Source organism: Passer domesticus, chromosome 9, assembly GCF_036417665.1.
Source record: "Passer domesticus isolate bPasDom1 chromosome 9, bPasDom1.hap1, whole genome shotgun sequence".
NCBI lineage: Eukaryota > Metazoa > Chordata > Aves > Passeriformes > Passeridae > Passer > Passer domesticus.
In genome coordinates this window covers 14,639,512-14,648,661 of record NC_087482.1, presented here as the reverse complement: position 1 = coordinate 14,648,661, position 9,150 = coordinate 14,639,512, and positions in this window count along the sequence as shown.

Below are 9,150 nucleotides of genomic sequence, written 5' to 3'. Positions count from 1 at the left end.
AGCAGTCACAGGTTTTTGTTATTGATTCCTATTCTATTCTTGTCTTGGTAGCCTTCTGATCTCCTTCTCTCTGTCCTTTTAGTATAGTTGTAATGTAGTATTTTAGTATAATATATAACATAATAAATCAGCCTTCTGATGAAAATGGAGTCAAGCCTCGTGTCCTCGTCCAAAGGGTCACAGTTTAAACAAGAGAGCCTCACACTGGTTTTGCTTTCAAACTAGGACACAAATCCATCTCTTTATTTGAACACAGGAATGGGCCATTGCCTACCCTGCAAGCGGGAGTTGGAGGGGCGGGGAGGGTGGGGTGGGGTGTCACCTTCTGTGGTAATCGGCGGAAGAAATGCAGCACTCAATATGAGTGATCAGCAAATCTCAAAACTTTATTGATAGGCACATACATTTATATTGGTGTTAATGAGGCTAATACATATTGCAAAAAGCGAGCTCATTATTGGTTAGTTACTTATCAGCTAACTACGCCTACCTTATCATTCTTGAGGCTACTATGCTGCAGCTGTTTACATATTTTCTTCATGTTTCTAACTAACGATCCTCTCCCCCATCCTGATGTTGCACCAAGGGCACAGTGCCCTTGCCAGGTTTAGACACTGACTGCTGACTCCTATCCTCGTCTCCTTCTTGCTTAATTAACGGTATTATGTCATTGTGACCTTTGTTAGCTAGCCAGCTGTTCACAAAATCCTCCACACTTCCCCTGTTTTTCTGTTGCACAAGCATAGTCTGATTAGATGCAGCAAATATCATTCTTTGAACCATGTTCTGTAAGCACATGCAAAAACAAGGCAAAACTAACACTACTAACTGTCGTGGTTTGGCCGGAAATGTGTTTCTAGAAAAGTCTAAGTCGGGCCAATCAGTGGCCAAATTCAAAATTGGCATGTGATATAGCCACTAAGGGTCTGGATACGCCTCTGAGAACACACAGGGGTTAAAAGCAGGAGATTCCCAGAGAACTTCCTCTTTGGGAATCCGGCGTTGGTGAGTAAGGTCCGACCTCTCCCCTGCCCAGCTGCGTCTGGGTGGGGGAGGGGGAGGCCATGACAGGGAGGAGGCCGGGAGCCCCAGAAGGTGCAGAGGTGAACATGCAGGGGTGGAAGAGACTTAAGATGTCTGGGCAGCTCCCCCGGAGAGAGGGACAGAAATTGTGCTGGCAGTTCAGCCAGCCAGAAGCGGGGGATGCGGCAGAGAGAAGTACCTGGCAGTTGTGAGAGTTCTTGAGCAGGCAAAAGTAAAATTTTAACCCCTTTGTAGACTAATAGAAACCTCACAAATACTGAATCCTCCTGAATCAGGATGAGGTGAGAGAGAGAAATGAGAGATGAAATAGGCAAGCGTGAAAAAAGCTGGAAGAGGAGAGAAGAGTCCTGAGTGGAAGAGATAATAGAGTGGCCTTGGGCTGGACTCTTTCTTGTATAGCCATGGACAAACCCGTGTTTTTCCCCTGTGACCCAGAGACTGTATTTTAGGGGAGGCAACACCAGGGACTCAAGAGTGAAGCAGCGGCGTGAACAGAAACAGCTGAGGAGGGTGTGAGATGCCCTCTGTCTCCACGGAGAGGAAGATCTCTGCTCATGAGACCCCTCGGCCCCAGGGGGTGAAATGTGGGGGGGACTGGTGTCCCGAAGTTGAGAGACTGCTGCTTCTGGAAGTGAGTGAAGCATCTTTAGGCAGGGAGCCCTAAAAGCAGTCCTGGCCCGTGTCCAGTGGTGAGAGCACTGGACATGGGGGGGGGGAGAAGTCACGAGGGCCAATGTTCTCTGTGCGGGGCCATGGATGATGCGGAAGCACAGGAAGTTTTAATTGTGCTTCTGGGGGAGGCCCATGAGGCAAGGGGGGACTCCTCTCTCCCGGATGAATTTGAGGGTTAATAATTTGAGGAGTGGTGAGTGTGTGGAGAAAAGGAGGGGGAGGAGGAAAGTATCTGGAAGGTTTTTATTTTTTAGCTTGGTATGTGTTCCTTTTTAGATTTGTAATAAATAAAGTGTTGTTTTATTTCCCTCCATCCCCGAATGGGAGCCTACTTTGTTCTGTTCCCGGGTCACATCTCACAGCAACCCTTTTAGAAATATACCCTTCATGGAAGCCCTAGCATTGTGCTAGGGTCAAACCATGACACTAACAAAGCCATAATGCCTACTATAATAATGACTCTAACAATAGAGCGCAACCATGATCCCAAGCCTAATGATTTGAGCCACTCATCAATGCCAGAGTCCGATTCTACCTGTAAGTTTCCAGTTAACCTTCGCAGCTCAGAGAGCTGGGAGTGAATGGACTGGGAATGATCAGAGAGGTTCATGCAACACATGCCCTCAAAATCTTCACAACCATGGCCCTGTGCCAGTAAAAGGAAATCAATTGCAGCTCTATTCTGAAGCGTTGCATGGCGAATAGAATCAACATCGAGCAAAAGGCTAGAAAGTGCTAAAGAGGTGGCATTAGTTTGTTTAGCCAGCCAGCATCCTAGCTTGTTTAAAATGGCATGGGCACCTGCTGCCGATACCCCTGGAGCTAAAAAGGATGCTGCCACTATGGCCCCTGGGGACCAAAATTTTACATCATCTTTGCAGTCAGCAGTAATCGCATGGGCCATTCTTTTAATTCTGTGATAGCGGCGGCTCATATTAAGGATCATTGACGCATTGGGTGTGAGGAGAGACAACTCTCCAATTGTACATGGCCCCCCGCTCAGCATCGATGGGACACCGGGCCACGCACGATCCCCACATATTAAAAAGTAACCTGCTGGTAATTGAATAGGGTCGTTTGATGAGATCGACACCCTCTTTGTGGTATAATTGCACCAGGTTGTTGCATTACGGTAAATGGCCATGCTGGAGGTTACAATAGTAGAATAGTTTTTGGCCGGCAGCTGACTTTTATGCTTAAACCTAAGGCATGCATCCGCCATCACTGAGCCTAACAGTTCCAACTCTTGGGGTTCCTGCGGTGCTATACGAAAATGAGAAATCCATTGGTCCCAGTTATCTACACTGACCCTGGCGTCATTGGTTTTGCAGGTGGGTATTTTCGATGGGCATGGCCAGGGATCTGCCGGCAGTCCAACCAAACAGGTTGTAAATGGATTACCGGGAGAAGATAACGACAAGCAAATAGCCTCCTGGTTAGTTAAATTTGCCATGGTGATCCAAATATTAGTCTTGAGGTGGGGCCCATGCTTGGTGGGTTCCCACTCCTTTGGCAATGTCTGGGCTGTCTATTAAGAGGGCAAATACGAGTAAAACAGCAGCATAAGTCTGCCACATCACCCTGATCTTCCCGGACGCTGTTTTGAACCATCCAGACATTTAGGGAATTAACAGGTTGCCCACAAACCGTTAAGAATGTCTCTTCCTTCCTCTCCCCTTTTTCTTTCTTGAGCCGCCCAGACTTAATCTTTTTAGAGCCCTTAAACAATCGTCCCACGCTTGGTTAGGATCTTGATCCCTCAGAATCGGACCTACTACATCTAGCTGGGAGAGGGGAATGCCCCGACCACACTTAGACTGTAAGATACACGACTGAGATTGCCCTAAAGCGCGTCTGGCAAAGTGCTGGGTTTCCCACCTAAACCATGCGAGAATTTTCTGTTCTGGGGACTCATACAACTGTAACCCTTGGCGGCCAGGTAATCCTGTAAAGGTCTGAAGTTCTGCTTGCCAGGAGTCCCGCTGCCAATAAAATGCACAGCTTCTGCACCACAGTTCAGGTAACTGTGACTGATGCACCCACTTAGTTTGCTGACACCCCCTGCAAAAGAACAATATCCATGCAGCACACTGAGTATTTTGACACTTAATACAAGCTAATCTCTTAGGCCCTCTATAATAAAATGTATGGAGCGCCGGAATCAGGCTTAGTATACTGTCCAGGGATTGACACCGATCAATCACTCGGTCAATGGCAAAGCTACAGTGTCCTTTCAGCTTGAGAACTATCAGTCAAATGGTGATCAGCAGCTTTGCCTCCACTCGCCGACCGTCCTCTTCGCTCAGTTGTCTGGGGTCTGGTTCCATCTAACACGGCTGCTGGGGTCCATTTAGCAGCTACCCACAAGGATCCTGTAGGGGTAGAAACACAAAGATACCCGCGGCCCCAGTATAATACCTTAGCAGGACCTTGCCATTGTCCTGTCTTGGGATCTCTGTATTTTACCCGTACGTCCTGCCTCACACTATCTTTCTCTGTTACATAATGATGAATTACAGCAGGAACTTTGCTTTCCCCAAAAACACACAGGTGCTTTAAGACAAATAGACACTTTAGCAACCTTTCTTGCGGCTCTCTAATATCTTTGTATTTACCTAGATATTTTTTCAAAGTACGATTAGCTCTCTCTACAATCGCTTGTCCTGTCGGAGAATTAGGGATGCCTGTCACGTGTTCAATCCCCCACATTTGCATGAACTGTTTTATTCTTTTGCTGCAGTAGGCAGGCCCATTGTCTGTCTTAATATGTCGTGGCACTCCCATTACAGCAAAGCAGCTACTGAGATGCCTCTCCACGTGCCCTGCTTTCTCACCAGTTTGTGCTGTGGCCCATATAAAATGACTGTAGGTGTCTATAGTAACATGCACATACTTTATCCTTCCAAACTCAGCAACATGTGTGACATCCATTTGCCAGGTCTCATTTGTATTCAGCCCTCTGGGGTTAACTCCTAGACCTAACCCGCAGCCCCCGTTATGATGACTACATGTGGGACAGGCTTTGACTATTGCCCGTGCCTCTTCCATAGATATCTGAAATTCTCTATGGAGGCCTTTTGCATTTTGGTGAAACATGGAGTGTGCCTCTCTGGCCACAGTCTGCCTGGGAATTGGAGTCACATGTGTGATTGAAACTAGCTTATCTGCTTGTGCATTACCCTCTCCCAGACCAATATCCCACTTATGACTTCTGATATGAATGACAGAGAAAGGATACTTCCTCAGTTTAATTGCCCTCTGTAACTGTATAAACAGCTCATGTAACCTCCTGTTCTGAACCTCTTTTATAGAGGCATCTTCTATTCGCTCGCATACTCCAGCGACATATAAAGAATCTGTCACTATATTGAGGGGCCCAGAAAAATGCATCATGGCCCAAACAACAGCCAATAACTCCATCGTTTGTAAAGTATCCAACTCGGAGGCCTGGAGAATCTGATGGTGCCATTGTCCCTTTTCCTGCCAGGTCACTGCAGCAATTCTGGATTTTCTTCCTGCATCCGTGTAGGCTGTTATGGCATCCTGACAGGGGTTTCTGTGACCTTTTTGGGCATTGAATCCAACCCCGTTGCCCTATCCAATTCAACGGTATATTGGGGATATCATCAGTGGCAATCACACTTCCAGCTCCCAACAGTGCCTCTTGTAATTCCACACTGTTTAACAGGTACCAGGTCAATGTATCTTTCTTCATTGGTACCCGTATCTGAGCAGGCTCCTTTCCCATGACCTGTAGTGTCCGTTCACGACCCTTTTTGAGCAACTCAGCCAAAATTTCAGTTTTTTGAAGAAGGGTTTTATGCTGTTGAAGTGGAGGAGATATCCATTCCAAAGCCCACGCCTCCCCCATTTTTCTGTTTTGCTGAGTAAGTGCACCTAGTAAGTATTTAGTTCCACACCAAACTGTCAGCTGTATAGGGAGGTTAAGGTCTCGTCTCCGGACACTGCCTTGTGTCACACAGTCCAGTATCTGTTGTAATGTCCTAACCTGCTCAGAGGTTATATGAACAGGCTGTGCCGGATCAGTTCCTTTTAGTAAGGGTCGAAGTTTATCTAATAGCTCATTCGGGATGCCCACAATAGGACGCAGCCATTGTAAATCACCAAGTAACCTTTGGGCATCATTCAATGTACGTATTTCAACGTTTAATTGCAGTTTCTGGGGGGTAACAACCTGACCAGTAAGTGTCCATCCTAGATACTTCCAGGGTGCAGATAGTTGAATTTTTTCAGGAGCTACAACCAACCCATGTAGTTTCAGAGCATCATGTATTTTTTGAATTTGTTGACCTGTAAAAGGTTGCTGCTGAGCAAATAGAATATCGTCCATATAATGATAAATGATGGTTTCGGACCAGGCTTGCCGTAAGGGTTGTAAAGCATTGTCAACATACAATTGACATAAGGTGGCGTTGTTTCTCATACCCTGTGGAAGTTTAACCCATTCAAACCTCTTATCTGGCTCTTCCCTATTTAATGCCGGTAAAGTAAAAGCAAACCTTCGGGTATCTCTAGGGTGAAGAGCAATAGTAAAGAAGCAGTCCTTAAGATCTACAATTAACAATGGCCAGTCCTTTGGCAACATTGCTGGGTTAGGTAAGCCTGGTTGTAAGGCTCCCATAGGTTCCATTTGTTCATTTACAGCCCGTAAATCATGTAGCAAGCGATACTTTCCTGATTTCTTTTTAATGACAAAAATAGGTGTATTCCATGGGCTGGTCGACAACTTCAAATGACCTTGCTTATATTGTTCTTGTACTAGCATATGTGCTTGCTCCAGACTTTCCCTTTTTAGTGGCCATTGCTTAACCCATACTGGGACATCCGTGGTCCAGGTCAGCGGGATCGGGAAAGTCCACGCAATGGCCACTAGCCCAAAGGGTGCTCATTTGTCAACACTATTCCCAGTTGAGCCAGAATGTCCCGACCAATGAGGCACTGCACTGTAGGGGGTAAGGGTACAATTGAAAAAACATTCCGTAAAGTTTTTCCATCAATAGTTACAGACAACATGGGTGACTTTCTAGCAAGTGTCAGGCCCCCAACCCCGGTAACTGTCATTGTGGTTGGCTGTAATGGCCAGTTGTGAGGCCAGTAATCTGGACTAATAATGCTGGAGTCCGCACCAGTATCTAATAAACCTTCCAAGGTTTGTCTCCCCCCCAGATGCTCTATTGTTACAGTGCGCTTAGGCCGATCATTCAAATTCATTGTTAATAAAGTAAGTCCTCCAGTGGAACCAAAGCCTCGTTCTCCCCTCGACTGTAATTGACAAGGGGGCAATGTTTTAGCAATCTGCTCCAATGGAACCAATTGGGCTATCCTCTGCCCTTTCTCGATTTGTATCGGTGGAAAAGGAGTATGTACCATGACGTAGATTTCTCCCGTATAATCAGCATCTATTACTCCAGGTAAAACAAATAATCCCATCATGGTGGCTGACGATCGTCCCAGAAGCAAAGCTCCCATAGGTTGTCCATTAATGATGCTTGGTCCCTTTATTCCAGTCGGCACCTTTTCCGGTTGGGTGGTCATCAGTGTTATCGCTACTGAGGCTGCCACGTCCAGCCCGAGGCTCCCGGCAGTGGCTGGCTGGAGTGCAGCTGGGCCGAGGTGTTGGCAGCGGCTACTTGTGTCTGGGCGCGGCGGCTGTTGAACGCGCTCGTCTTTATGTTTCCCGAGCGGTATCGGCAAGCTCCGGTGCTGTGGGTATCAGAGCGACAACTCTGGCACCAGACGCCAGCTGTCTGACAGTCTCGTCGCGTATGTCCCATGCCTCCGCACCGGTAACATTTAAATCGGCCAGTAGATGGAGCCCGTGGCTTATTTATAGCCGCCGCTTGTAGGGGTGCAAGAGCAGCTAATACCTGACTCTGCGAAGCTGCCGCTTGTTTTTGCAATCCTACACCTAACTCCTTAATAGCTTCTACTAACATCAGCTGATTCCCTATGGGCATATTTGCCAATCGTTCTAACGCTTCCTCTATAGACCAATTAGCTCCTAAGGTATTTAATACGTTCCTTGTAGCCTGGTTACTATTCTGGAGTGCACATTGTTTCAGTAAAGCACTTGTCATAAAGTCAGGGACTCCCGCCCCTTCGATAGCAGCGGCTGCCTTATCTATAAAAGATCCAAATGATTCATCTCTTCCTTGCTTTATTCCCATATAAGAGGGGACCCCGCCTGGCTCTTTTATCCTGTCTATGGCCATTCGTACTAAGCGCATAGCCTCCCGACATTTTTCAGGACCAATTAATGCCTGCTGCTCTGTACGAAGAAAAGGTCCTGAACCCATTAGCTCATCCAGGGTTATTCCGTGTAACGGGTCGCCTTGCTGCCGTTGTGTCGCTACACATTCCTGGCAAAGTGCCTGCCAGTGTGCATTAAACAAGAGCTGCTGATGCTGAGTGAAGATAAGCTTCGCTACTCCTCTGCAATCAGCCGGCAGTAATACCTGAGTCCCCCAGATGTAATCAAGTATCTGTTTTGTGGGCTCACCGGTCACCCCAAACTGACTAACTGTGGACCGTAATTGTGACAGCAGCTTCCAGTCCAGCGCTGTAATTGTGGCTTCATATCTGTTCCCCTGCACAGGCGAAAATACCACCGGACAAGCAACCTCCACCGCTGCAGCTATAGCTCCACTATCCCCCGAATCCATGATCTCTTTTGCTACCGCCGCCCATGCCTCCCTTCGCTCCCTTGCGACGGCCCCCGCTAGGTCACTTTTTGCCCCAGGGATCGGCTCATTACAAGGAGGAGGAAACGGAGGGTCTGGCCATGGCACAGGTGGTGCGGACGGTGCTGTTACAGCATCCGCGGGGGGTGAGCTGCTGCTTGAAGGAGGAGCCGATGTTGGTGGCAAAACGACTGTAGATGTGGTAGGGGGTAACGGACAGTCGTAGCAGTCCCCATGACTCTTATTCTTATCATATGCTACGCTAGCTTGCTGCGCAGCTTTCTTTTCTACCTGATGTTGTAATAACTCATTGTGCACGACTCGCCATAGCTTTCCTAACTTCCTTGCAGTTTTATCCTCATCTATAGCTGCCTCCCACAACTTGTCCCCGAGCTTACGCCACTCTGTTAATTCATGCACTGTATGAGGATTTTGAAAAACTCCTTGTGCATACCCATAGGCTAACAACTGTGGGAGCTCTTTCTGCAAATCTATGCCCTTAACCTGACGCTTTTTTAAAAAGCAAGTAAATAAATCATATGCTGCTTGCCTTTCCATTTCCATTTTTGAGAACGTCAGCGCTGTTGCAGCCCTTCAAGGTTTCGGCAGCACGTATCGGCCGGGCTCTTCTATAAGGTCACCCAGGGCGCGGCGCTTTTCGCTTTTTCAGCAGTGCTTATTCGCCGTCCTTGCTGCTGTAGGACCCGAACTCGTTCACCGATCCACCGTGGTT